This window comes from Pongo abelii, chromosome 17 (assembly GCF_028885655.2).
Source record: "Pongo abelii isolate AG06213 chromosome 17, NHGRI_mPonAbe1-v2.0_pri, whole genome shotgun sequence".
Classification (NCBI taxonomy): Eukaryota; Metazoa; Chordata; class Mammalia; order Primates; family Hominidae; genus Pongo; species Pongo abelii.
Window position 1 is genome coordinate 52,001,830 of NC_072002.2, and position 26,816 is coordinate 52,028,645.

The 26,816-nt window shown below is 43.8% G+C and overlaps 1 long non-coding RNA gene across 1 annotated transcript; it reads left to right on the forward strand.

Annotated features, from left to right (window-relative positions):
• The first annotated feature begins 338 nt into the window (after positions 1–338).
• Positions 339–25,570, forward strand: LOC129051543 (uncharacterized). Its single transcript, XR_008515904.2, has 3 exons — positions 339–606; positions 5,842–5,905; positions 25,185–25,570. It is a non-coding gene; the product is annotated as an uncharacterized LOC129051543 (long non-coding RNA).
• Positions 25,571–26,816: the final 1,246 nt, after the last annotated feature.

Consider the following 26,816-nt stretch of genomic DNA (forward strand, 5'->3'; position numbering starts at 1 on the left):
CCTGTACCGTGTGCCAAGTGCTGGGGATTCCGCAAGCAAGAGAACATTCGGAGTCTCTGACTTCACAGAGCTAAAATTCACACGGGAGGAGGCGGTCGGCACGTAACAGACAAGTAGAGAATGACGCGAGTTGAGATGGCGTTTTTGACAGCTCCCTTCCAGAGGAAACTGTATTGTTCAGCGTTGGAGGGCCTGGGTTCCCTCCAGCAGTCCCCACCCTTCCATGAGAGCCAAGGCCCTGGAGCACCTGAAAAAGTGGCTGGCCTCCCGGGACCCCCACTGTGCGGCAGCTTCGGAGGTAGGAGTGTGATTGGCTCTGATCTGACGAAACCAGCCTCCTTATTGAAAGTTGTGGTTGTCAGTCTAATGGCGCCCTAGAAAGCTTGTGATCTAGACCTGGCCAATCAGAGCACAAGGATTAGTTAAAGCAGGGCACATGATCTTAGGATGGCCAATCAGAGGCCAGCCTTGCACTTTGGAAAGAAGGAGCTCTCCTTAGGCTGGGAGGGGCCAAGCCGCTGGCCCGTGAGCCTGGGACAGCTCTGGACTGTGCTTGCTGTCCTTGAGGAGAATACAGCCAGCCCACGGCAAATCAGAGCCAGGCAGGTAAGAGAGACGGCTGGGCCTGAGGCCAGAGCGCCTTCCGACCTTTGGGTTTCACAAGCCAATACATTCTTTAAAAATTTAAAAAATGTAATACTAAGCTAGCTTGCATGGGTTTTCACTACTTGGTGCAGTATGTTTCTCTATCCATATATCTTAATCACTTTTCCCTTCCTCTGGATCCCAGGTTTCCAAGGCTAGCCTCCAGAGTGAGGAGTCAGAGCTTAGACTAAGCATTCCTTAGTCAGAGCCCTGTTTCAGGCCAGGGACCACCTTCTTCCCTTTTCTTTTTGTTAAAACACACCTGTTCTGTGTTCCGTCTCTTTAGCGCCCTCCCCTCTGCCAGTGATCATTTGATTAAGTTACATCAGGGTATTGATGGCTACGAATTGCTCCCGATATCAGTGATCCTGTGTGGTCTTTTTACATTTGGACCATAGTCTTTCATGCCATAATCCATGGAACTGGATACCTAATAGTGGAAGTGATGCAGGTGGGGGGCAGGGAAGTGCTGGGTAGATGGGCGGGGTCCCTGGAGAGGGTGCCACCCTCGAGCTCCTGCCCATGGACCTAAGTGAGGATAGGAACTCCTGAGTTTTTTTCGGCCAAATGTTGCATTTTCCAAGACCACTCTGGCCCGCCATGGCCCCCATCCTGTGGCTGGAAAAACCCCGAGACCCTAGCGGGCACGCACACAAGTAGCTGAACGTCGAGAGGAACACACCAGCAAAAGAACACACCAGGAGACATTGGCAGGCCATGGACTGTGGAACGATGCGGATGCCAAGGGGAACTCGGTGGGAGGAGAGACCGGCCGCTGGGCGGCCCGACTCGCAGGGAAGACCACCTTCCCACTCCATTCCCCTTCTGGCCTCCCCATCCACCTCTCTGAGAGCTACCTCCACTCTATAAAACCTTGCATCCATCTTCCAAGCCCATGTGTGATCTGATTTTTCCAGTACACTAAGGAAAGAACCTGGGATACAGAAAGCCCTCTATCCTCACGATAAGGCAGAGGGTCTAATTGAGCTGATTAACACAAATAGCCTGCAGATGGCAAAACTGAAAAAGCGCACTGTAACACACCCACTGGGTGTAAACCCTCAACCCTAGATGCTGCCATGGGGTCAGAGCCCAAAAACGCTCCCCACGACCTGCCCTCTGCCTGCTCCCCCTAGGGGTTTGAGCAATAGGGCACTGAAGAAGTGAGCCACACCCCTCTCTCATGTCCTGTGAGGGGGATAAGGGAACTCCTGTTTCAGAAGTTCATGCACTGAGGCAGGCTGCTGAAGGGATGGTTTTATAGATGCTCCTCCTCCTAGTCCCTCTGAAGTTTGTTGGCTGGGTGTTCAGTTACTCTGCCTGTGTCCATGGCTGTGGGCCAACTCTCCTGGCTCACAGTGGAATGCCTGGGCCTCTACCAGAGGTCGTGTCCTTCTCATAGAAGGCAGACGAAGTATCTGAAAGGAGAGCTTTTGGAAACGGGCATCCAATAAGTCTGAGTCCTGGAGTGGCCTTGACTAGTCAGTGATCTTGCAGGGCCTCACTCTTCTCATTTATAAAATGGAGGTGTTTGATGAGCTGACTCCTCTGTCCTCTTCCAGCACAGATGTCCTGGGTGGGATATCTGTGTCTCTGAGTAACCTGTGGGCCTTGTGTGTTTTAGGGTGAAAGTGTCCTCATGGGAGAGTGTGAGGCACATTTGAATGGCTACTTTTTATAGTCCACTCACATTTCACAATCCATTCATAATGTTCATGCTCCCTTTGACTAGTTTCAGGCTTGTTTAGTGACTTACATTTATTATACACAGGCCAGTGGGTGGGAAGTGTGAGGAGCTGAGCTCCGACAGTTAGAACATCTGGTTTCCAGCCCCAAAGTGGCCATTTTGCAGATAGCTAAGACCTTGAAAGAGATGCTATATACTACTCTGGATCTGTTTTCTCACCTGTAAAATGGGAATGAAATCACTTTTCTTTGCTCACAAATTTGGTTGTGACTTAGAAAACACACTAAATGAAAATGCAATGAAGAGGTAGACTGTTTAAAAATGTGAGGGGAGCTTTCTGCTTTTGGCTTGGAGGATGCCAAGGTGTAACTTTTTTCAGTCATCCCGTATCCAGGTTCATGTGATGCTGGCCACATCCACCATTCTGCCCATGTTTGACCCCGACAAGATTATAGGCCTGTACCTGAGGTGCACCAGTGGGGAAGTTGGTGCCACGTCTGACCTTGACCTCCTGGATCTATCTGTTTTCAAAAACAGTTGGTGATAATATCACCCAAAGCAACCAGTGAATAGAATGGTCTTACTATTACAGAGGAACTGACCATTCAGAACAGACAGGCCAAATTGAGGTGGTACTTTTTGCCTCTGTCCTGATCATCAAAGTCCCCAAGGAACCAGTCAGAGACAGAAAGAAGCAGAAAAACATTAAGCACAGTGACAGTATCACTTTTGATGACATTGTCAAGATTGCCCAACAGATGCAGCACCAGTCTTTAATTAGAGAACTCTGGAACCATAATGTAGCTTTGGAGTACTGCACAGTTTGTGGGCTGTAATGTTGATGGCCACCACCTTCATGATATCATAGATGACATCAACAGTGATGCAGTGGAATGCCCAGCTAGTTTAGACCTATAAAGGAAAATATTTCCGTAGGATCATTTGACAACCAGGAAAGAAAAATACCAGGAGAAAGTGTCTAATTTTGGAAATGCACTTGGGAAAATAGTATTAGTCTTCTGCCATACCCAAGGAAGCAGATGGTGCCAAACTCTTTCTCTGACAATGGGAGGTGAGATGGGGACTCAGAGAGGAGAGGATATCAGCTTAGCCTTACACAGTAATTCTCAGGACTGAGGTGCCGTCTGCTGGCAGAGCAGGAGGCCTTCCCCTTGGAGCCATGTTGGCTTGCCCTCCCCCTCATTTCCAGGTTGGAGATTTGAGTCAGAGATGAGGCAAATGCTTAGGCAAGGAAAAATGTTTTACCAGCTTGCTCCGCAGGGAAAGAGTCCGTGATATGATATGAAGCTGAAAATAGAGTGCCTCAGGAAAGAAACTACCAACCGATGACTATCTCCTGGTGGAGGTGTGGGGGCCTCCTCCAGGAAAATTGGGGTTGAAATGAGAACGCAACAGTATTACCTTGTCGTTGATACTCTGAATGCAGATGCTCTGGGCTGGGATTTGGAATCCCTGTCACGAGAAAGGGGTCCCGCTGGAAATGCTTGTTTAGCAATGCTTTCCTGCTGGGGTCTGTGGAACATCCTGACACAGTCCAGGGCTTGAACAAGGGCCAAGGATTTATCCAGAAACAGCAAGCCTTGTACAAAAGATGATCCTGGATTTAGAATAGATGAAAGGTACTTTGAGGGAGTTCAAAGAACGGGCACATGCTCCCCGATGGCTGCTTGCTGGATATTTTGAGAGGCGACTTGGGCACACTTTACCTCCCTACCTCTCCCAGGGGTCTTTTCCAACACAGTTTCTCTCCATTAGTATATTCCAGAGCTCTCGAGCTTGAAGAGCTTGAAAGTCTTAATATGTAGATTTCTGTAGCTGTGGGAACAGGCCTTTCCCAGTTGGGGTTTGTGAAGGCCATTCTGATGATGTTCGTGGTGATGATTAATTGGCAGTAATCACGGAGATAGTGAAAGTAATGAGGCCCACCTGTTTAGGTGTTGGGAAAGATGAGGTAGGTGGGCACATGGTCAGGGTGGGGATAGTGATGGTGATGGCAGTAGCAGGTAGCTCAATCTTAGAAATTTGTTGAGAAACCCAGGGAACTAATCTTAACATAAACTTCACTTTTTTGTCTGGCAAAATAAATTCTTGGCAGAAAAAATAATCTACCTCTGGGAAGGGGGAAAGCAAAAATACCTTTTGCTTGTGGTCAGTCCTGTCAAAGCAAATAAAGTATATCAAGCACCCTATCATTGGCTTTCTAGGGGGACATCTAGTGATCCTAGAGAAGTTACATGGAGATACAAACTCAAGCTGATATGAGTGGCCACAAAACAAATTAGCAACCTCTAAAATGTCAGATTAATACAAAAAGGTGCCAATGTTCCTCATTTCCATGCTTTGAACAGTGTCTAGAGAGGAGGAATGAGAAAGTCAATCATCAAACTCTTTTTCAGGATCTGACACAATCCCGCTGTCTTTGAAGAGCGTTCATGTAAGGCTGTGCTTGGAATAGGTCCTTCTACTTCCCTATTTCCTCCCGTGAGTCATGACATTCTTGCCTTTCTGAGTCACTGGGTCCAACTGGTGAGATGACAGCATTAAGGCAAAGGAAATTTGATGTCTAGATGACTCTTGTGCATGACATTAATGGCACCCCAACGGCCCAGGATAAGTTGAGGGTCTCTGAGGCCTCATAAATGAGGGGAGCAACACTAGTTCCTGGTAATCCCAATTTTGCTAATTACCAAAGTCAGTAAGAAATAAAAAATAAAATAAAAGATGAACCAAATTTAATCAGTTCCCATCAAGTAAAATTTTGGTGCAATTGTAAAACATGGAAGCTTGTAAGACATAAGAAACTTGATTTTGGAATTTCTAGATTTCCCTTCTTTTAATTTTCTCTTTTCTGTGGGTATCCTCACCCATGAGCCCCTGCCTCAGTTGTGCCCAATTACCGCCTCCAGTCCAGGGACAAACTCCCATGAACACATTCAAGCAACGTTGACATCAGGCAAAATAACAAAGAGTGCTGCTGCTGATTCTGTTGCACTGTTACTGTGTGCTCCCTCCCCAGGGGATTTTCTTAACAAAAAGCCTGCAGAGGAAAATGCTTAACCCATGACTGGATCTGGCATGGTGGGTTAGTATAGAAAAGACCCTTTGCTCTTCAAACCACACCACATAGTTGGCGCCATGCATTAGGGCTATAGTAATAATGGCTTACTGAGAGGCCTATTTGCTCTTTGGGGCTGCAGTTCTGTAGTGGGCATCCCTATTTACCAAGGGTAGGAAGATATCAGTATCCTATTACCATATTGGTTACCAAAGCAGGCCCACCTTTTCCTAGGGAGTGGCTTCTTCCTGAGAAGAGGACAAACCAGAGAAGTCAGTTTCTTCACTTGTCCTTTTGTTGTATGCAGTCTTCTTTTTTTAGTAAGTAAAATTTTTCTGCATGCTGAGTAGTTAGGGGTAAAATTGAAAGGAATTACACAGAAGGAAATATAAAGTTCATAGATGTATAAAAATTTTTTTTCTGGTTCTCTTAGGTGAGGAAGTTACTAAGAAGACTTTTTGACATGTACAAGTCTGGATCTAAGGAATAAAGTGAAGGTTAGAACTCTCATTCATTCATTCATTTGTATAATAAATATACATGGATTATTTTTTGTAAAGCTAAGGGATTGAGGACTGAAAGTGGTCCAGAGGGGGGATCTTTGAGGCAGCAAAGATAAAAAGGTGGTGTGAATAAGTTCCAGTTATTAATTGCCATGTAACAAATCACCTCAAAACTTATTGACTTAAGATACAGCAATTCTTTTATTGTTATTATCTGTCAAAGGTCAGGCACTTGACTAAGCTCAGCTAGGCAGTTCTTAAACAGGGTCTATTATGTGTGCAGGCAGATGGTGGGTTTGGAGTCAGCTTAATACCTTTCTCACTTGCATGTTGGTGTTTTTTGCTGGCTGTTTATTGGGACTTCAGCTGGGGTCTTAGCCAGAACACCTACAAGTGGACTCTCCATGTGGTCTGGGTTTCCTCACAATGTGGCAGCTGGGTTCCAAAAAAGAGCACCTCCAAGAGAACTGGGTGGAAGCACTATCCTTTTTTTACATCCTGGCCTCAGAATTTACATAGCATCACTTTTGCCATAGGCACTGGCCCACTGAAATGCAAGGATAGAGACCATAAGCCCTGCCTGTTCATAGGAGGAGTGTCCATGTCAGCAGTAAGAAGAGTATGTGGGATGGGAGAACTTGTTGCAGCCGTCTTGGAAAATACAACCTGCCATGGGTGAGGTAGATCCAGATATTAGTGGGAGGAATTAATACTTTCAAACCCAGAATAATTAGACAGCAGTACAAAGAGGCATCTGATCAAATGGGTGATTGTATAACATGGATAATATTGGCTAAGAGAGTGTGAAGGATGAGTAGTTCAGTAAGGTCTGTGGTAGCCAGGGCAGACTTGACAGAGGAAGTCTGATTTTGAAGCCTGGTAAAGTCCATTTGGTTATGTGTAATTTACGTTCATCTCTTCTGAGAAAATAAGTGATAATAAACAAAATTATAATTTTTGGTAATTCTTTCATACTGAGACAGCTACTTAACATTGTCATGCATATCCTACCCCAGTTTTTCCCCTCTGGAAATATATAGAGAATTGCCAATTTTGAATACTACCTAACATTTTATTTATAATATTTTGCAAATAGTTCCCTTAACTCCTAAATATTCTTCTAAAATATAATATTGAATGGTTGCACAGCATTCTATCATGCTAATATACCATTAATATTTACGTTTCAATATCTTACTACTGGAAATTTAAGATGTTCCTTTGTATTCTATTGCAAAGAACACTGTGATGAAAGTCTTTATGCAGAAATCTTGGTGCTTATTGATGAATAGTCTTTTAAGATTAATTTTTAAAGTTAGAATTACGGGTAAAAAGCTATACACATTTTAGAAACCTTGTATTATCTTGTCATTGTGGCTTGTAGGGGCAGGTTGTGCTCACTGCTCTCCCTGCCAGGGTGAATCCATGTTTATTTGCAGATTTGACAATACCAATTGTTAATGGCCACAAAAGAAGCTTTTCTATTTGAGAGACCAAAGTGAGACTTTGGTCTTTACTGTGATTTTGTCTAATTATTAGAAGGGTAGCATTTTTCTGTATATTTCTTTATCATCTAGGCTTCTTTTTCTGTGATTTGCTAGTTTAAGTCCAGTGCTTATTTTTCCTATTGGTTATTTTTCTCCTATTGATTAATAACAATGCTTTATAAATTATTAATCTTTTATTTAGCATATATGGCTCAAATATTTTTCCCCTTGATTTGGTCTTTTATTTTTCAGCTTTGTTTATAGTGTATTTTCAAATGTAGAGACTTCTCTTAGCATTTGTGTGGTCAAATCTAGTAATCTTTTTATTTGTATATTTTTCTTTTGCTTGTATTCATGAAAGGTCTTAGCCATAATAATAAGATAATTTTACTTTGTTTTTCCTTTGTGTTTACGTGCATGCATGTGTGAGTGCACACACACACACACATACACATACACCATGCAATTCTTGAATCAATCTGGACTGTATGTTAAAATGTGTTCTGAGTAGGGTCTCCTACAGGCTATTTTCCAAGTATCTACCCAGATAGGATTTAGGTTGGTAGGGGGAGAGGTGAGCATCCTGTAACCTGCACACACATTCAGCATGAGGTGAACCTGGCTGAAGTAAAGGGTCACTTGTTGGGGCTGGAAGTGTCAGGGCTGCAGGACAACTGCATTCGAATTCTGGAGGGCCTGGCTTGCCAGGCAGAGCAAGGTGCCTCATTGGCACTGAGGACCATTTTAGGACTGAGAGTAGGAAAATGATTTTTCCTTCTCCTTGATATCTCTGTAGGGCTTGCCAGGAGCCATACTCTGTAAATATACATAATATTTCATTTAATTCTCACCCGTGCCTACAAGGCAGCTGCTATTATCCTCATTTTATAGCTGAGATGATTGAGGCTTAGTACGTAGTATGGCTGGAACTGAGTCCAGATCTGGCCATGTTCAAAGCTCTGTGTTCAACCACTATGCATATTCGTTTCTCAATATGATCAAACAAGAGTTTGAGAAAGTTAATCCAAAACATTGTACAGGTTAGAGGAAGGAGGGGAGTGCCTGGGGTCAGGGAGTTTCTTAAATGCTGGAGTTTCTTAAATGCTGGTGAGGGTTGAACTAAGGTGATGGTCGGGAGTGAACAATGATGAGGAGAAAGGACTGGGAGAGGCAAGGATCAGGCAATGGCTGGGAAGGTGAGGGGTGCTTACCTGGCTCAGTGTTCCTTCATTATTGTCTCTCGTTCTAAATATTTGATGTCCCTCTCAAGTCTTGCCTGTGGTTTTCATCAGCTGATCTTAGCAGCTGATCTTTGGATAAACAGGATTTTCCAAGAGCCAGAACTTCTTGTGTGTGAATTGAGAACAATACAGTTTTCCCCTCATCTATCCAGATCCTTGAAGGAAGACACTGTGATTAAGGCAATTTTTTGTCAGGGGATGGAGCTGTATCTTCATTTATCAATAAACATTGTATGGTGTATGGTGGGCATATGTATTGCACCATGGGCTATGAAGGACCCAAAGACACATCAAAACAGAGTCCTTCCCACACAGAGATGAAAGTTGAGCAAGGAAATAACCTGCAGATGCATAAATATTATAAAAAATGGAAAATGTCAAATCCCCCCAAAGAGGCATAGTTAATAGGTTAGGGGAGGTCAGAGAAGAGAGAACTGTTCTTGTTGGGAGGGCCAGGCACAGATGGAATCCTGAACTAATAACTAGTTTCTAAGTCAGGATCGTGCTGGGCTTGCTGTAAGGAACAGATAAGAATCCTGTGTAATGAGAACTTTCATTCTTTGTTTGCAAGCCCTGCGACCTGCCCTCCTACAGGCACGGGTGACTCCCTTGGCATTTGTCCCTCCTTTCCCCAGCCCGAGGTGGTTTTCTCTTCAATCACAACCGTGTCTTGCTGTAATTACAGCAATAGAGCAAGCTTGGTTGTTTTCTTTCTTTATACATTTAAAATGTTCTAAGGAAGAGGACAAAAGCAGACGAAAAAGAAATAAACTGCAGCTCAGTGCACAGAACATGCATCTTTATCAAAAGAATTACTGAATGGATGGTGCTTTTATTCTTCACCCAGGCACGAACTGAAGTCCTAACTCTATTTCACAGTCTTCCCTAATAACTCAAGTTGCACAGGTCGTCCACAGCCCTCATGTTTATGACCCCAATTTGGTCTTGTGGTTCGTGGTAGCTGAACAGTTATAAATAGGCTTTGGTCTGCAAGAGCACCCTACAAAATGTCTTTGAGACCCTTTTGCCCCACCAGACAGGCCCGTTAAGAGGGATAGCAGGGCCCTGGATGCTTAGGAGCTCCTGGGTTTGAGTCGCAGCCCTGTGAGTTCCTACTTATCAATTCCAAGCTGTGTGACCTTTGGAGAAGTTACTGAATTTTTCTAACTGCCAGTTCATTAATCTGTGAAAAGGGGATAAAAAATAGCACTCACTTACCAGGGATGCTATGAGGATTACATGGGGTTATGGAGCAAGCATTTAATATATAAGTGGGATTAATGCAGAATGAGGACAAGGGATGAATAAGAATCCTATATAATGAGACAGGTTCATAAGCCCTGGTTGGATGCGACCAGTGAATTTCATTGAGCTTTACCAGTGCAGGACCATTTCCCTTTGGGTTAGAAGTCACCATTCCACAGTTGCTTCATCAGAATGTTAGGAATGGTCTTTCCTATCTTGTTACAGGATGAATAGATCCTGATTAATATGTCCTTTGCATTACCATTTGATATCTCCTTTGAGGTTTTGAAAAGTGCCTCAGGTTTGGGAACTGTAAGTCTCAAACTGTGCAGACTGGTGAACGTTCCCCTTTTACCTGTATGTAGACCAATAAAGCACATGGCTCACTGCATTGTATCTGCCAGTTTTACTTGTCTGTATCCCTTACTAGACTGTGAGCTCCATGAGGAGGAAATGGGTCCATTTTATGTACCACTGCATTTCCGGGACATAGCATAGAACCTGGCCATGGTAGACATTGGCTGAATATTTGTTGAATGGATGGTATGATGATTGATCTCTGCCCATGGATTGATGCCAAACACCTTCTTGGGCTCTCTCTCTCTCTCTCTTTTCTTAACATACCTAAACATCACCGCAACCTGATGAATTAGGTCTTCTCATTTCCAATTTATTAATATAGAACAGAGATTTAGAAAGTTTAACCAACTTATCCAAGGTGAATGAATTACCTGCTCTTTTTCTCCACTCATTGTGTCCTTTCATCCTTAAATACTCCAACTCTCATTTGGTTTATGGCACTTTTTAACCATGTGACACCAGACAAGGTATAAACTCTTATGAAGAATCACGTTTGCATTGCATTATGAAGAATCACGTTACATTGAGAACGGTCTCACTGTCTTGGGAATGTTTTAATATTTTCTGGATATTCACAATCCTGAAAAATAAGTGACTCATCATGATACTGTTTTGATGAAGCCTGAAAATGGCTTGTCTATTTTTAACGTTGAGTGGCAGTAACTAATAATATGAGGTTCTCTTGTCCTACTCTGAGAGCAGAGAGAAGTAAAAGGTCATGAGGGTTAAGGAGTATCTGTAAGGAAAAAAGGGAGGGTGGCACTCTGACAGCACCCAGGATAGAAATTGTCCAATCATCCCAAGCACCTTGCCCGAAGCTGGATGCCCCAAGCCACATCAGGGTCTACTTTCTTGGAGCCTTGATGACAGTTGTCACCAGCACTTTCTTTGTGATTGTTCTCAGCTTCCTTCAGGCACGTCTCTCCAGCTATACTCCGTGTTTTCTCCTTTTCTGCTACATTTCTGTTTACATAGTTCAGATATTATCTCAGCATTTCCAGCAACTATCAAGTTACAGGCACAATGGGGTACTCAACTTTTTAGTTTTAATTTTTTGAAAGTATGAATGAATAAATAAGTGTATCTGGAGAGGAATTCAGAAGATGTCTAAGCAATGTGTGCTACAGAAGAGCAAAGAAGGCAGAAAGGGGGTTGGTGGTGTTACCTAATGGTTAGTGCTCAGGCTCTGGGGTCAGGCCCGAGCTACACCCTGATTTCACTGCTTGTCAGATGTGATATCCTGGGTAGATTACTTCCCTTTGAGAAGCCTCATTTTCCTTTCCTTTAAAATTGGAGATAGGGGAATATCTCTATTACTTAACTATTGCTGTGCAACAAACCACACCAAAGCTCAATGGCTTAAAACAACCACTACTTTTACTGCTTTTGTGGCTGGGGATTGGTGAGGGCATCTGATCTGGGCTGGGTTTTGCTGGGGTGGCTTTGCTCCATGGGTCGTTCATCTTTCTCCAACAGCAGCAGCCCAGTTAGGGTTTGTTCTTCTCAAGGGAGTGGCAGAAGTGCAAGAAGGCAGGAGGAAACATGCAAAGCCTCTTAAGTCCTGGATTTGGAACTGGAAGCTATCATTTCCACTCATTTATCATTGGCCACAACAAGTCACATGGCCACACTCAAAGTCAAGGGGAGAGGAAGTCTACCCTGCTCACCATAAGTACACTTCAAGGGTATGGATGCTGCAGGTGGGATAGGGGTAAAATATTGGATTGATTAATGCATTTTACCACATTGCCTTACTGAACTATTAGAAAAAATAAGAGACATAGTTCTTGTTGAAAGTTTAGCATGGCATCTAGTATATTGTGAGCACTTTCATCTGGTTGGTAGATTGTACACCTTGTAAGCAATCCATAAATTATAGCTACCGTAGCTGTTGTTATAACTACTATTGTCAGAAATGTTGACACTTGTTATCCCAAAGAGCAGGACTCACAGAGTTGTTAGCTGGGAGGAGTGGGTGAAATGGGCTATGTTTGGGTATAGTGTGTACTGAGCACTCATGTGCCAAGCACCACCCTAGGTATTTGGCATGTATTTGAGAATAAAACAAAGATTCTTGTTTGTTTGGAGCCTATATTTCAGCAAGGGAAGATACACACGAAAAAACATAGGGCTGGGAATGGTGGCTCACGCCTGTAATGCCAACACTTTGGGAGGCCGAGGTGGGCAAATCACGAGGTTAGGAGATTGAGACCATTCTGGCTAACATGGTGAAACCCCGTCTCTACTAAAAGTACAAAAAGTTGGCTGAGTGTGGTGGCACGTACCTGTAGTCCCAACTACTTGGGAGGCTGAGGCAGGAGAATTGCTTGAACCTGGGAGGTGGAGGTTACAGTGAGCTGAGATCATGCCACTGCACTCCAGCCTGGGTGACAGAGCAAGACTCTGTCTCAAAACAAAAAAAAACCCATGGAAATAAGTAAGTGATAGAGTATGCCGATGTATGCTAGGAAAGAAATGCAGAGGAAAGTAAGGGGATTGGGCATACTGGCTATGGGGCAGGTGCAGGATTACATTGAATTATCAGGTGGGCCTCCTTAGAAAGTGAGAGCAGAGGCATGAAAGGAGGTGATGAGGTGAGCCAAGAAGGCACTGGGGGAAAGAACATTCTAACCAGGAGAAGTCCAGAACAAAGGCCCTAAGGTAGGGGTGCAGAATGTGTTTGAGGCACAGAAGGGAGGATAGTGTTACTGAAGGTGATGAGTGAGGGGGAGAGTAATAGGAGTTGAGGTAAAAGAGGTCACAGGGAGGGAGGGTCTTATAAGCTGTTGTGAGGGCTTCAGTTTGCTCTGGGTGGAAGGGGAGCCACTGGAAGGTTTTAAACTGACACATGACATGATTCTTAAATCAAAGGACAAGAAACTTACATTTCAAAACATCCCTGTGGCGTCCGCATTAAGAACACCTCCAAGGAGGGAAGGGAGACTGAGTAATCCAGTAAGGACGTAAGTGTTTACTAGACTTGCGGGGGTGATAGCAAAGGTGGTAAGTGTCACGGATTTTGATGTTTTGAAGATAGAGCCAATAGAATCTACTGGCAGATTAGCTATGGAGTATGACAGAAAAAGAGGAGTCATGGATGACTCCAAGGTTTTTGGCTGAGTGGCTGAGATGAGAAAGGTTATGAGTGGAGTAGGATTGGGTTGGGGAAAAATGAGGGGCTCAATTTTGGACATGTGGAGTTTGAGAGGGCTCTTAGACACTCAAGTGGAGATCATCATATAGGCACTTGGACATACATATCTCTGATTCAGGGGCAAAGTCCAGGCCGGAGAGATGAATTCAGCATTCATGATCCTGAAATAGCATTCAAAGTGTATGATACTAGTCACATCAGCAAGGAGGTGAGTGTTGATAGAAAATAGGACCAAGGAACTGTCCAGAGCACTGGACATTTACAGTGTGTGGAGCCCTGGGTGTTGGCCAGTGTTGTCAAATGCTGCTGGTAGGTCGAGTGCCATGAGGATTGGGAAATGGCAGGCGGATACAATAATGTGGAGGTCCCTAGGGATTAGGTAAGAACAGCTCTGGTTGAGAGGTGTGGGTGAAAGTGGATGGGAGTGGGTTTAAGAGAGAAAAGGAGGAGAGGAATTTGAGAGGTGAGAAATACCCTGCTCAGAAGCACGTTAGGTGCAGTGGCACAGGGAGGAGTGGGGGTCTCCAGTGTCTGTGGCTTCCCACTCAAGGATCTTTTTAAAAAATCTTTACTGAACTGGCATCCAAATCCCTTCCTATGGCCTTCCCCTGCTCTCTACGTTCTGAATGCTGAATGCATTTTCTGCATCTCCCCCATGTGTGTTGTGACATTTCTGAGGCCGAGGACTGGGCTTCTCCTATGCTTTAGTACAATAAGCACTTGTCTAGAGCAGGGCAGCAGGTGGGTTAACACTTGGCAGTACACAGATGGGGGATGATGGGGTAAGCTAGGAGCAAAGCCTACAAACAGAAAGACATTTCAGCCCCATCTTTAAGTCAGCTGGAACAAGGCCAAAGTGGGTCTGATGGGGAGATTTAATCCCAACCTTCTGTATCAAATGTGTAGTATGGAGGCTGGAATCCAATCACCCTAGTCTACTGATGCATTTAGATTTATAAAAAGTGAGTTTCGGCCAGTCTTCTCTCCTTTACCTACTCAGTCCATGCCTGGAGCTGGGTGCTGTACGCCCCGGGAGGTGTTGCGCTCTCCCTTGCTGCAGACAGTCTACTAGAGGCTGGTAGTTACCAGTCAGGGATGCTGCTGATGGGCCTCCTACATTGCTGTCAGTTTTCTCTGAGGACCATGTTGGTTTTCTGTGGTGCAGCAGCCCTGCCTGGATGAGAGAGTGACGACTTCCTACGCTTACACATCCCCACCTCCTCATCCCTTAGTCCCACCTACACTCTTAGCCTGTTACCCTGCTGCTTACCTATCCCGAGTCTGCAGCTGACTCCTGAATTCCAGGCTACATTCACCCATTGCCTCAGTTCAGGCCCGTGACACAGGTGAGGGTTACAGGGAAAAGCATCAGTCACAAAACAAACTGAGGCTATTTTTGGCCACTTCCGTGCAGAGGAAGATATCTGTTCTAACGATCCTAGGTGCCACATGAATGAGATGCCACCAGGGGGTGCTTGTTTCTGGGTCCCTGAGATGAGTCGCCTGTTCTCTCTGTCTCTCCCAGCATCATCCTTAAATGCTGATTGGTGCCCACATTCCCACCATCATAAGAACATAAGACTTTGATCATCCTTAAAATGTACATACCCAAGAAAGAAATTGAGATTTCTGTTTTATTATTAGATATCCCTCCTGAGCGAGACTAAATATAAGTCAGTATCCTGAGGGTGGTACTATAGAGGGGAGGGATCCTGAAATGTGTATGGTCCCACTATATGAGAGAAGAAACAAAAGAAAAATAAGAAGCCAGAAAGTAGTGATTGGGGTACCCTGTAAAGAAATGTTTTCATCTCTACCGTCCTGTGGAGGGTGAGTTCTGTGCACCTGTTGCTCTACTACTCTTCAACCCTCGTCACACAGAGACTCCAAAAAGGCCTTCAGACTCCAAATGACACCCTCATCAATAAGCTTGCATTGCAAATCCACATTTTGACAACACATTTCCCAAATTTAGTCCCCTAATCCACTCCCAGAATATATTATGCTTTGCACCCAACAGATGGATTAAAAGCTTAAATCTTCTGCTTGTTAGGAAACCAACCAGAAACCAAAAATACAAACACATACACCCCTGCAGGTGTGAGTGCAATGGTGGGGGTGAGGAGAGAAGTGTGGGTGTATGTAAGGACCCAAGAGTGTTCACTTGGAGGAGGAGAGAACCACAGTAGAGAATGTGGAGAGGCCAGGGCATCCTCTGGGCTTTGAATGGGGTGAGGGGCAACCAGCTGCTTCCTTAATTCTTCTCAGATCCCTTGATTTAGGCCTTTATGTATCAAGTGTGTGTGTAGGTCTGAAGCACAGGAGAATATCCCCGTGAATATCATGCCACAACATGCCATGTCATGAGCAACATCCAGGTGAATATCATGTGAACTCCCACACAGCAGCCGTGGGTGGGAGTTCTCATGATATTCACCTGGATGTTGCTTATGACATTCTGGCCATGTATTAGGTGTGTATGTAGGTCTGAAGCACAGAATCCCTAGTGTGGGGGCTGCCAGGGTACTCAGTCAGGCTCTCTCCTACATAGAGTGGGCTTGCCTCTTGAGGAGACAGAGGCTTGAGCTGGGGAAGTGAACCTGGAGCCCTCCCTAGCACCAGATTTGGAACCAGATATCTACCTCCAGTCCAGGGCTCACTCCTCTCTTTTGGAGCCTTGGGGGCTTTGAGGATTCCCTGCTCTTCATTTCTTGGGGTTCCACGCTTTCATCATGTCAGTGACCATGTCTCATCTCCCCTCTGTGCATAAAATTTGTTGAAATCTCTATAATTGGAGGTTGTTATTTTGAAGGTGGTGGGGGTGGGGACAAATGGGAAGAGGGGATGCCAGGGGCACTTCTGGAGAATACAAGGGAACCCCCCAGGATCTGGGCTCATCAGGGGAAGTAGAGAAGATCTCTGGGTGTCTCTGGGAAATTTTAGAATCTCTTCCCCATTGTCTTGCTTTCTCATCATTGAAAAATTGCTCAGAATGCAATAAAAACAAGGTGTTCTAATTAAACAGATTTGTTTACATGTTGTGGCATGAAAAACTAATTCAATCTGATATACTGTACATTCCTGCTGTACTTTTTTTCCTTCCCTTTATATAAAACTGCCCATTTTTAAACAGTATTGTACTTAAGCATCTTAAAGAGTACCCTTGATTAACAGAAAGGAAGTAATTTTCTACTCCCTACAGCTTCAAAGGATTGTGTCAATAGGGAGAGAAAGAGAGCACTTGTGGGTGGGAGTTCTTGTGATATTCACCTGGACATTTCTTATGATGGTTCTGGCCATTTAATGTGTGCTGTACCACCAGACTGGACCCTTAGGTGGATTTTGTGCCGTGACTGAAACACAGAGGCCCAGAGTGCTGGGAGAATCTAAGGCTGGAGCAGACGTGGGGTCTTGTTCTGAGAAAGAGTAGAGGCTGTCATCACAGATCCTCCCAGGAGGGCAGTGGTCCCAGCATCCTTGTGGAGTCCTGGGAGAGAATCCACAGAGAGAAATGGGTGTGGAGAGATTGACAGGCATGATCATAATCATGATGGTTTTCATCACAAAAACAACGTTGTGTGGGAATGATTTCAGTTGTTGTATAATAGAAATTCTTTTTTTTTTTTTTTTTGAGACAGAGTTTCGCTCTTGTCACCTAGGCTGTAATACAATGGCATGATCTTGGTTCACTGCAACCTCCACCTCCTGGGTTCAAGCGATTCTCCTGCCTCAGCCTCCCGAGTAGCTGGGATTACAAGCATGTGCCACCAAGCCCAGCTAATTTTTGTATTTTTAGTAGAGACAGAGTTTGACCACATTGGCCAGGCTGGTCTCGAACTCCTGACCTCAGGTGATCCACCTGCCTTGGCCTCCCAAAGTGCTGGGATTACAGGCCTGAGCCATTGCATCGGGCCAGAAATTCTATCGATTAAAATTGTCCAAGAGTGGATGAAGATGACCTTATCTGGGGATGTTGGAGTAAAAGCCAGCCTACCATAATTCCAGAATTCTCTGGAAGGAATCTTTGTGTGCGGTAGGAAGTCTGGCTAGTTTATCATCACTTTTAGATTTTCAGAGCTGGAAGTAACCCTACAGCTTCTGGAGAGCAGGGACTCTCCCTAATCTCCAGATCCCCTGTGCCTTGTGCAGTACTGGGGCAGGAGGTGTTGATATTTGTGATGTGAATTGGGAGAGTTAGCAATGCTGTCTCCTCAATGTTCTGGACACCAGCCTTGCTTATTCTGACGTCCTGTCTTCATTCACACTGTTCCCTTCACTTGGGAACCTTTCTCCATCCACTCATCCTGTTGAAACATAGCCTACCCTTTGAGCCACCTCAGATTCACCACTCCCCTGACGTCTGCTCTCTCTGCATTCATTCTCCACTTATGACCAGTTCTGTGTTGTTTAGCCTGCCCTTTGATGATTCTCCTTGGTGATTGCCTTTTGACACAGTCCTGTCCCTCAGCTGGAGTGTGTCCTCTTCTCGGGTCTTTCAGCAGTACCCTGTGTTGTTCTGGGGAGACACAGGTGGTCAGTAAGGACATCCCCACTGATGAGTAGGTATTTGAGAATTCTTTCTTTCCCACTTCCACCTCTCCTTTCCTATTTTTTTTTCCAATTCATTCTTTGTTCATTCCATGAGTATTTAATGGTATCAGCCTAAGGTCCCATGGTGACCAACATGTCCACGTTGTTACATTGCTACTAGAGAGCACCAGCCCTGAGGGTTAATATGGGGTTTGGAGAGAGGAAGCATTTGGATCTGGGATACGGCAGCAGCCCATCAGCTTGGCCAGCCTCTGCTAGGGTTTGGAGACCTTGCTTTTTTACTTAGCTCCTCCCTTGCTCTTTTCTGCCCTGCTGCACTCTCCACATCCAGAGGCCCTCCCCCTAAGTAATCCTAATAGAAATGTCTTGGACTGGTGCTTGAGATAAGGGCAGGGAGAAAAGCCTGGAATTAGACTCTCTTTGAAGGAAATGTGTATCTCCTGGACCTCACTGGGCTATAACTGAAGAATGGGACAGAGATTTCAAAACTGAAGGCCAGGAAGAAGAAAATGTATGAAAGACACCAAACATATTCTCCCAGTTCACCTACAACACTCCTCTCTGCATGTAGATCTGGAGAGGCTTTCCTTTTTGGCATCCCTGATTCTCATGCCCATGTATTTAATGATGGGATTGATGTATTTCTTTAAAAATCATTCATTGAGGTTCTACTAAGTGCTGAAAATTTAACCTGTAATTCAAGAAATGAATGTTTGGCCCAACTTCAAATCCCACTCTTCTCCTACCAAGCCCATTCAGTCTACCTCAGCCAGGTTTCTCACCAACCACCGTCTTCCATTGGTCTCACTCACACCTTTATCCTGCCTTCAAACACTGGCTCCTGATGTGATGCTTTCCATCCCTGTCTACTCAGATCCCATCTATAATTCAGAGTCCCCCATGCCTCATATCTCCCATGGCTCTCCAGATCCACTCCCCTGCCCTCTGCCCTCTAACCTGCAGGATGTCCTGTATGAATTATGTCAATGGGCGTGTGAGCCTCTTGGCTTCTGGCTGCTTGGGCCAATAAGGAGGGACTTCAGTTGGGATAAAGTATTTCCCCTCTTCATTCCCTGCTGTGGGATCACCTCCATCTGCCACTGTAAGGTCCCTGCCTCCTCTGTGGTCTGTCCTACATGAGGCCCTCTCCCTTTCTGAGTCAGTAGCTTCTCCCTCTACTTCTCCCTTCAGCCTGAGGCTGGCCACAACTCCACTGCTACTGTCCCTGTGTTCCTGCACTAGTTCTTCTGCTTCCTCTTCACCCTGCCTGCCCCATGGTAATAAACTCTCTGTAAAGAAGCTCTCCTAATTTGAATGTCTTATTCTTTCCTGGAGAGTCCCTGACATATGGCTCCCCATATCTATCCCCCATTTTGTTTTGGAACTTATGTAAATCTTAACTTTGGCACACAATCTGGTAATGTTTTCTGAATTAATTTAAAAAATAATTTTAATGCTTATATATCCCATGCCTCTCCTGCTAGATTATGACCTCTTCAGCAGAAGGCCTGGGTAATTTTTTTATTCCTATCTTGTATCTCTTCTAGAACTTGATAGAAAGTAGGTGCTCAAACAAGTACCTGTTTATGGACTGATGAACTATTACATTAGCAAGGTCAGGGCGGAGGGGCATGGGCTTAGAGTTCAAGTTCAAATGATAGGGTTCAAAAGTGGCCTTCTTTTTCAGGGGACTGTGCCACCTTAACAAAATCATTGCTCTTTCTAAATCTCAAATTCTTTCTCTCAAAATTGGCGTAATATAAGCTACTGCATGGCTCCATATTTCATTTTAATTTTGTAAAAAGTGTGGTTGTGGTAGTGGCTTTGTGAGGCCTTAATAAAATCTGATTTAAGAAAGCTTACTCTATTTTATATATATTGAATCTGAAGATAGAATTTGAGGTCCAATATTGAAAATTTATAAGTCAATTAAAAATCTAAAAATGAGTACAGTTTTGTGCCTTATAAGACGTTTCAGTCAATGATGGACCGCATATGTGATGGTGGTCCTATAAGAGTATAATGGAGCTGAAAATTTCATTTAAAAATAATTTTAATACTTATATTTCTTTTGCTTCTCCTGCTAGGTCATGACTTCTTGAAAAGGTTTGGATGATTTTTTTTTTATCTTGTCACAGGGACATGCATTACTCATGTATTTGTGGTGATGCTGGTATAAAGAAACCCACTGTGCTGCCAATTGTATAAAAGTCTAGCACATGCAGTTTTGTATAGAATGTAATACTTGATAACAATAAATGACTATATTACCTGTTTATATATTCACTACACTATGCTTTTTATTGTTTTCTTAGAGTGTGCTCCTTCTACTTATTAAAAAAAGTTAACTGTAAAACAGTCTCAGGCAGGTCCTTCAGGAGGTATTTGAGAAGAAGGCATTGTTGTCATAGGAGATGACAACTCCATGTGTGTTACTGCCCCTGAAGACCTCCCAGTAGGACAAGATGTGGAGGGGGAAGACAGTGATATTGATGATCCTGACCCTGTGTAGGCCTAGGCGAATGTATGTGTTTGTGTCTTAGTTTTTAACAAAAAAGTTTAAAAAGTAAAAGAAAAAAATTTTATAATAGAAAAGAGCTTATGGAATAGGGATATAAGAAAGAAAATATTTTTTACAGGTGTATAAAATGTGCTTGTGTTTTGAGCTAAGTGTTATTATAAGAGTAAAAAGTTAAAAGTTTCTCAAGAAAAAAGTCATAGAAAGCTATGGTTAATATATTATTGAAGAAAATTTTAAAAAATTAGTGTAGCCTAAGTGTACTGAATATATAAAATCTACCAATAGAGTCCAGTAATGGTCTAGGCCCTCACATTAATTCACCACTCACTCACTGACTCACCCAGGGGAATTTCCAGTCCTCCAAGCTTCATTCATGCTAAGTGCCCTATACATATGTACCTTTTAAAAATCTTTTATACTATATTTTTACTGCACAGTTCCCATGTTTAGATGCACAAATACTTAACATTGTGCTACAGTTGCCTACAGTATTCAGTATAGTAACATGCTGCATAGGTCTGTAGCTTAGGAGCAATGGGCTACCCCATATAGCCTAGGAGTGTAGTAGACTGTACCATCTAGGTTTGTGTAAATATACCCTATGGTGCTTGCACAATGACAAAATCATCTAAGGAGACATTTCAAAGAACATATTCCTGTCATTGACACACTACTGTGTATCCTACTAGTGCTAATAGATGTCATTTACAGAGTATTATGTTTAAAAGTTTTGAAAGTGTTTTCTCATTTAATTTTACAACAGACACCAATAACCCTCTTTTACAGAGGAAGAAATTAGTCTTAAAGGTTAAGGAAATTGCTGGAATTCACAGAGTCCAGAAGTGACACTTAGGGTGTGGGCTCTAGATTGGTGCTCTTGCCCCTGGCCATGTGATTTCCTCAGTGGGGCACAGTCAGAACCAGGATGTCTCCAGGAAGACACCTCCCCTGGGTTATGCATACTTGCTTATCCTGTGTTATCTCTGGGAGAGAGGTTTCCCAACTGGGATTTTCTTTCAGAGCTCTCAGGGCTAAGAGGTGTGAACAGCTGAGAGGAAGAGGGAGAAATATTTTTTTCGTTTGTTACAGCCTCATTCCTCCAACTGAAATTTTAGTGTTGTTTCAAGCCATGAAAAAAACTTCAGTAAAATCTTGGTGGTGGAGACAGCGAGGGGAAGATCAAGCTGGTGATATACATACATGGTGGAAGTGACTATCCAACCTGGTAGAAGGTTAGGGATTTTGAAAAGAGGCTCATCAAAGTACTTAGCCCACATGGTAAGGATGTCAGAAATTTTATAACAGGAGTTTCATTTATTAGTAACAGATTTTGACTCTGACAAAATGCATTTGTTGGGGGCAGGCTACAACAGCCTAATGTTTTGAGCTATTGTCATCATTTGTCCACCTTAATGGTCATGGGTCCCAGCATCTTTGGTTGGCACCATTGAGGCCAGGAAATCCCAAAGCCAGAATAGATCACAAGGCAAAATTTTATTTAGGCAAGAATTTGTTGTTGGTAGGTTGGCCAGTGTAGATCAAAGTTCCAGGGATTGGTCAGACTCTGGACAAATTTATCTGAGCTCAGAGTGACACCTTTCTAGGTCCCAAGCAAAATCAAGCACCAGCAGAGCTCAATCACCAACCTCCATGGATTCAGAGGTGAAGCAGGGATAGGTAAGTATGAGCTTAAAAGTGGAGACCAGGGTCCAGGACTCACACCAGAGAGATGGAAGTCTAAATAGGGTACTCAGGACAGAGTCTCACAACAATATGGCAAACTCTCTTCAGGACAGGCACTGTCTACACTGCCCTGCCCTCTCCCCAGCGTTTTAGACCTGTCTTATGGATGCTGATACACAGGAGCTGGGCAGGGTCACAGCTACTCTGAGACATGCTCACAAACTGAACCCCATTCTCACAGGCCAGAAAATCAGAATGAAGGAGCAAACCTGTTTGGGGTTCTCCAAGAGGGAAGAAGAAAGGATAAGATGGGCAAACTCATGAACATCACACAGTGGTCCACACTATCCAACTGCTGGTGTGGCACAGTGACCAAGCTTTTAATTCTGTCATTAGAACACTCACATTAAAATCTTACCAGTTAGTTCTGGTTGTCTGTTGCCCAGAACCATGAGAAATGATGGTTCTGTAGATCAGCTAGGCTTAGCCGGGTGGTTCCTGAGTGGGGTCTTTCCTTCGGTTATAGTGACTGTAATTGATTGATGTTGGAGTCAACTGAAAGCTCTACTGGGCTTGTGTCCAGTATGGAGTCCTTACTCACATGTCTGATATCTCAGTGAGGATGGCTAGAATAACTAGGACTGTTCAGGCATCTTTCTTTTCCCACACAGCCTCTGCATGGGGCTAGCTTGGGCTTCCTCATAGAATGTCAGTCTCACCATAGCTTGGCTTCTTACATAATAGCGGGATTCCCTCAGAACAAGTATTCACATATCTATATCTATATCTATATCTATATCTATATCTATATCTATCTATATGTAAATATATATATATATTTTATTATACTTTAAGTTCTAGGGTACATGTACACAATGTGCAGGTTTGTTACATAGGTATACATGTGCCATGTTGGTTTGCTGCACCCATTAACTCATCATTTATATTAGGTATTTCTCCTAATGCTATCCCTCCCCCTGCCCCCTACCCCGTGACAGGCCCCGGTGTGTGATGTTCCCCATCCTGTGTCCAAGTGTCTCATTGTTCAGTTCCCACCTATGAGGGAGAATATGTGGTGTTGGTTTTCTGTCCTTGTGATAGTTTGCTCAGAATGATGGTTTCCAGCTTCATCCATGTCCCTGCAAAGGACATGAACTCATCCTTTTTTATGGCTGCATAGTATTCCATGGTGTATATGTGCCACATTTTCTTAATCCAGTGTATCATTGATGGACATTTGGTTTGGTTCCAAGTCTTTGCTATTGTAAAAATAGTGCCGCAATAAACATACGTGTGCATGTGTCTTTATAGTAGCATGATTTATAATCCTTTGGGTATATACCCAGTAATGGGATGGCTGGGTCAAATGGTATTTCTAGTTCTAGATCCTTGAGGAATTGCCACACCATCTTCCACAATGGTTGAACTAGTTTACACTCCCACCAACAGTGTAAAAGCATTCCTATTTCTCCACAACCTCTCCAGCATCTGTTGTTTCCTGATTTTTTAATGATCGCCATTCTAACTGGTGCGAGATGGTATCTCATTGTGGTTTTGATTTGCATTTCTTTGATGACCAGTGATGATGAGCATTTTTTCATGTGTCTGTTGGCTGCATAAATGTCTTCTTTTGAGAAGTGTCTGTTCATCTCCTTTGCCCACTTTTTGATGGGGTTGTTTGTTTTTTTCTTGTAAGTTTGTTTAAGTTCTTTGTAGATTCTGGATATTAGCCCTTTGTCATATGGGTAGATTGCAAAAATTTTCTCCCATTCTGTAGGTTGCCTGCCCTCAGAACCAGTATTCTAAGAGGTGTAGGCAAAGCTGTAAGGCTTCTTAGGATCTAGCCACAAAAGTCACAGCACCCCTTCTGCAGTACACTCTCTCTCTCTCTTTTTTTTTTTTTTGAGACAAAGTCTCACTCTGTCACCCAGCAGGCTGGAGTGCAGTGGCACAATCTCAGCTCACTGCAACCTCTGCTTCCTGGGTTCAAGCGATTCTCTGGCCTCAGCCTCCTAAGTAGCTGGGACTACAGGCACGCAACACTATGCCCAGCCAATTTTTGTATTTTTAGTAGAGACAGAGTTTCACCATGTTGTCCAGGCTGGTCTCAAACTCCTGACCTCAAGTGATCCACCCGCCTCGGCCTCCCAAAGTGCTGGTATTACAGGTGTAAGCCACCGTGCCTGGCCCCCTTCTGCAGTACTCTTATTGGTTAAAAGCAAGCCATAGGATCAGCCCAGATTTAAGAGGAGATTTAAGAGGCAATGTCCACATAGTGGTGTAAATACTAGGAGGTATGTATGGTTCATTGTGAGGCTACCTCACATTGTGTCAGCTGTGTGAATGTAGACAAGGCCTAGAACACTCAGTGCCTCCATTTTTTCGTGTGCAGAATGGGCAATGAAGTTACAAGGGCTGTTTCTGAGTGTTGTTTACTTATTAACATATACATGTCAAGGATTTCCCTCAAGGCCTAGCACAGCTAGGGGTTTGTACTAGTCCATTCTCATGCTGCTATGGAGAAGTACCCAATACTGGGTAATTTATAAAGAAAAGAGGTTTAATTGACTCACAATTCTGCGTAGCTGGGGAGGCCTCAGGAAATGTACAATCATTGTTGAAGGGGAAGTAAAACACATCATTCTTCACATGGCAGAAGGAGAGAGAAGTGCAGAGTGGAGGGGGGAAAAGCCCCTTATGAAACCATCAGCTCTTGTGAGACGTTACTCACTACCATGAAAACAGGATAGTGGAACCAGCCTTATGATCTAATCACCCCACATGAGGTCCCTCTCCCAACATGTGGGGATTACAATTTGGATTACAATTTAAGATGAGATTTTGGGTGGGAACATAGCCAAACCATATCAGGGTTCAACCACAGTTGGCACTTGTTAGTTACACATTACCTTCATCTCACACTTGGATTTCTCCTAGTATTTAATGTGTACATATGTTATCTTCCCTGCCATGCTGAAAGCTCCTTGAGGTCAATAATTATCCTATACTTCTCTCTTTAAATTTATTTCAGTTGTCCAAAAGAAATGCCTGCTGAAAGAAACAGAAGGAAAAAGAGATGAAGGAGCTGGGGACAATGCAAACAAGCCTGGACACCTTTATAATTTTCTTTGGGCTCGGCATGGCATCCAAGCTCCTGTAGATCTGACCTTTGCCTTTTCTAGAAAAAACTAATAAGTTATCCTAGATTGTATGGTGGGCGTTATTAATCTAGTTAATAGATTGCACTGTTTTTATGAGGGCTTTGGCCCATTAATTGTTTCCATGCAAATGGATGCCGTTAATTACAAATTAATCTTATCTTTTTGTTAAGGCAGGGCCATCAGGACCTCCACTTGGCAATGCTTGCTGGCACTTGATATGAATCAATGCGTACACTTGAAAGTAATAAAACTGCATTTATTTAAAGATAGTTAATAAATCAGATCTTCATTAATGCAGATAGGCCAGACCCCCTACTTGTCTAATTTAATGAGGTTCTAATTCATTACTGTGATTCATGTGTCCCCCTGGGGATGATGGCCAGCAGGGCAGGGCACATAGTAGGCAGTTAATAAATCCTGTGTTTTCTGAGTTTTCCGGCAGTGGGGAGGTGCTCCACTAGTCTTTCTCCCCATCATAAATGTCATTTAGATCTTCACCAGCCTTAATGCCATTTCCCAGGTAGTCATACAGGACCCTAAAGAGGAAACACAACTTTCCAGCAAAGGCTGTTGCTTTTATGCCCTATCTATGTTAGAAATTCAAGGGTTCCCAATTGAGAAAAGAAGGAGGGTGGCATCAGGAACACTGTTTGAGCCAGAGTGTTGGCTTGGTTAGCTGGTCATTGGACTCAGTGGCTGAGGCAGTCAGATGGGAACTGTCTGCCTGCCCTCGTCCATCCACCTGAGCATAATGAATGAACCAGTAAGCAATGGAATCCCAGTTTCTTCTTGGGACACATTAACGATTCATGTCTCAGTGAGACTACTAAATTGTTCCACAGTCTCTTTTCTCAGACAGATTTCTTTTACACGAAAGCTAGTTCCTCCTTATTATATTTATTTCCAGTCTAGGACTGGGCCTCAACTCATGTACTTCTAGCTACTGGGGTCTCAGGAGCTAAACCCCGGCTTCCTGTTTACAGAACAAGTGTGGGCCTTCAGACGCAGCGGACTTGCCTGTCCCTTTCCATTCTGCCCATGTGGCTGGTGCACCAGGACTGAGTCCAGAGGCACCACCACAACATGGGGAGAGGTGTATGAGTGCAGTGCGGGTGAAGGGGAAAGAAAACATGGCTTACGTTTTAGACTTGAGGAGCCGGCAATGTGATGAAACACTTCCCTCCGTGCCACCGAATTCATTTCTGTAAAGTTCCACTGTGCACAGAACCATTTGTTTCCACATTGTTTTTATTAAACAAGAAAGGCGAGCTTTATTACTGCGCAAATGAAAGCAGCCGGCAAAGACAGATACGTCCCAGATTCTTATTAATCTCCAAGAGTTATGGGGCCTCTGAAGTCCCAAAGAAATTAACATACTCCACAGAATTTTCTCAGCAAGTCATCCAGGTGCCGCACCCCTCCCTTATGGGTAGCGATAACTGCCCTGCCCTGGGCAGCTTCAGGGGGCTCTCTGTACCTGTCAGTGGCCTTCTGCCTCTCAC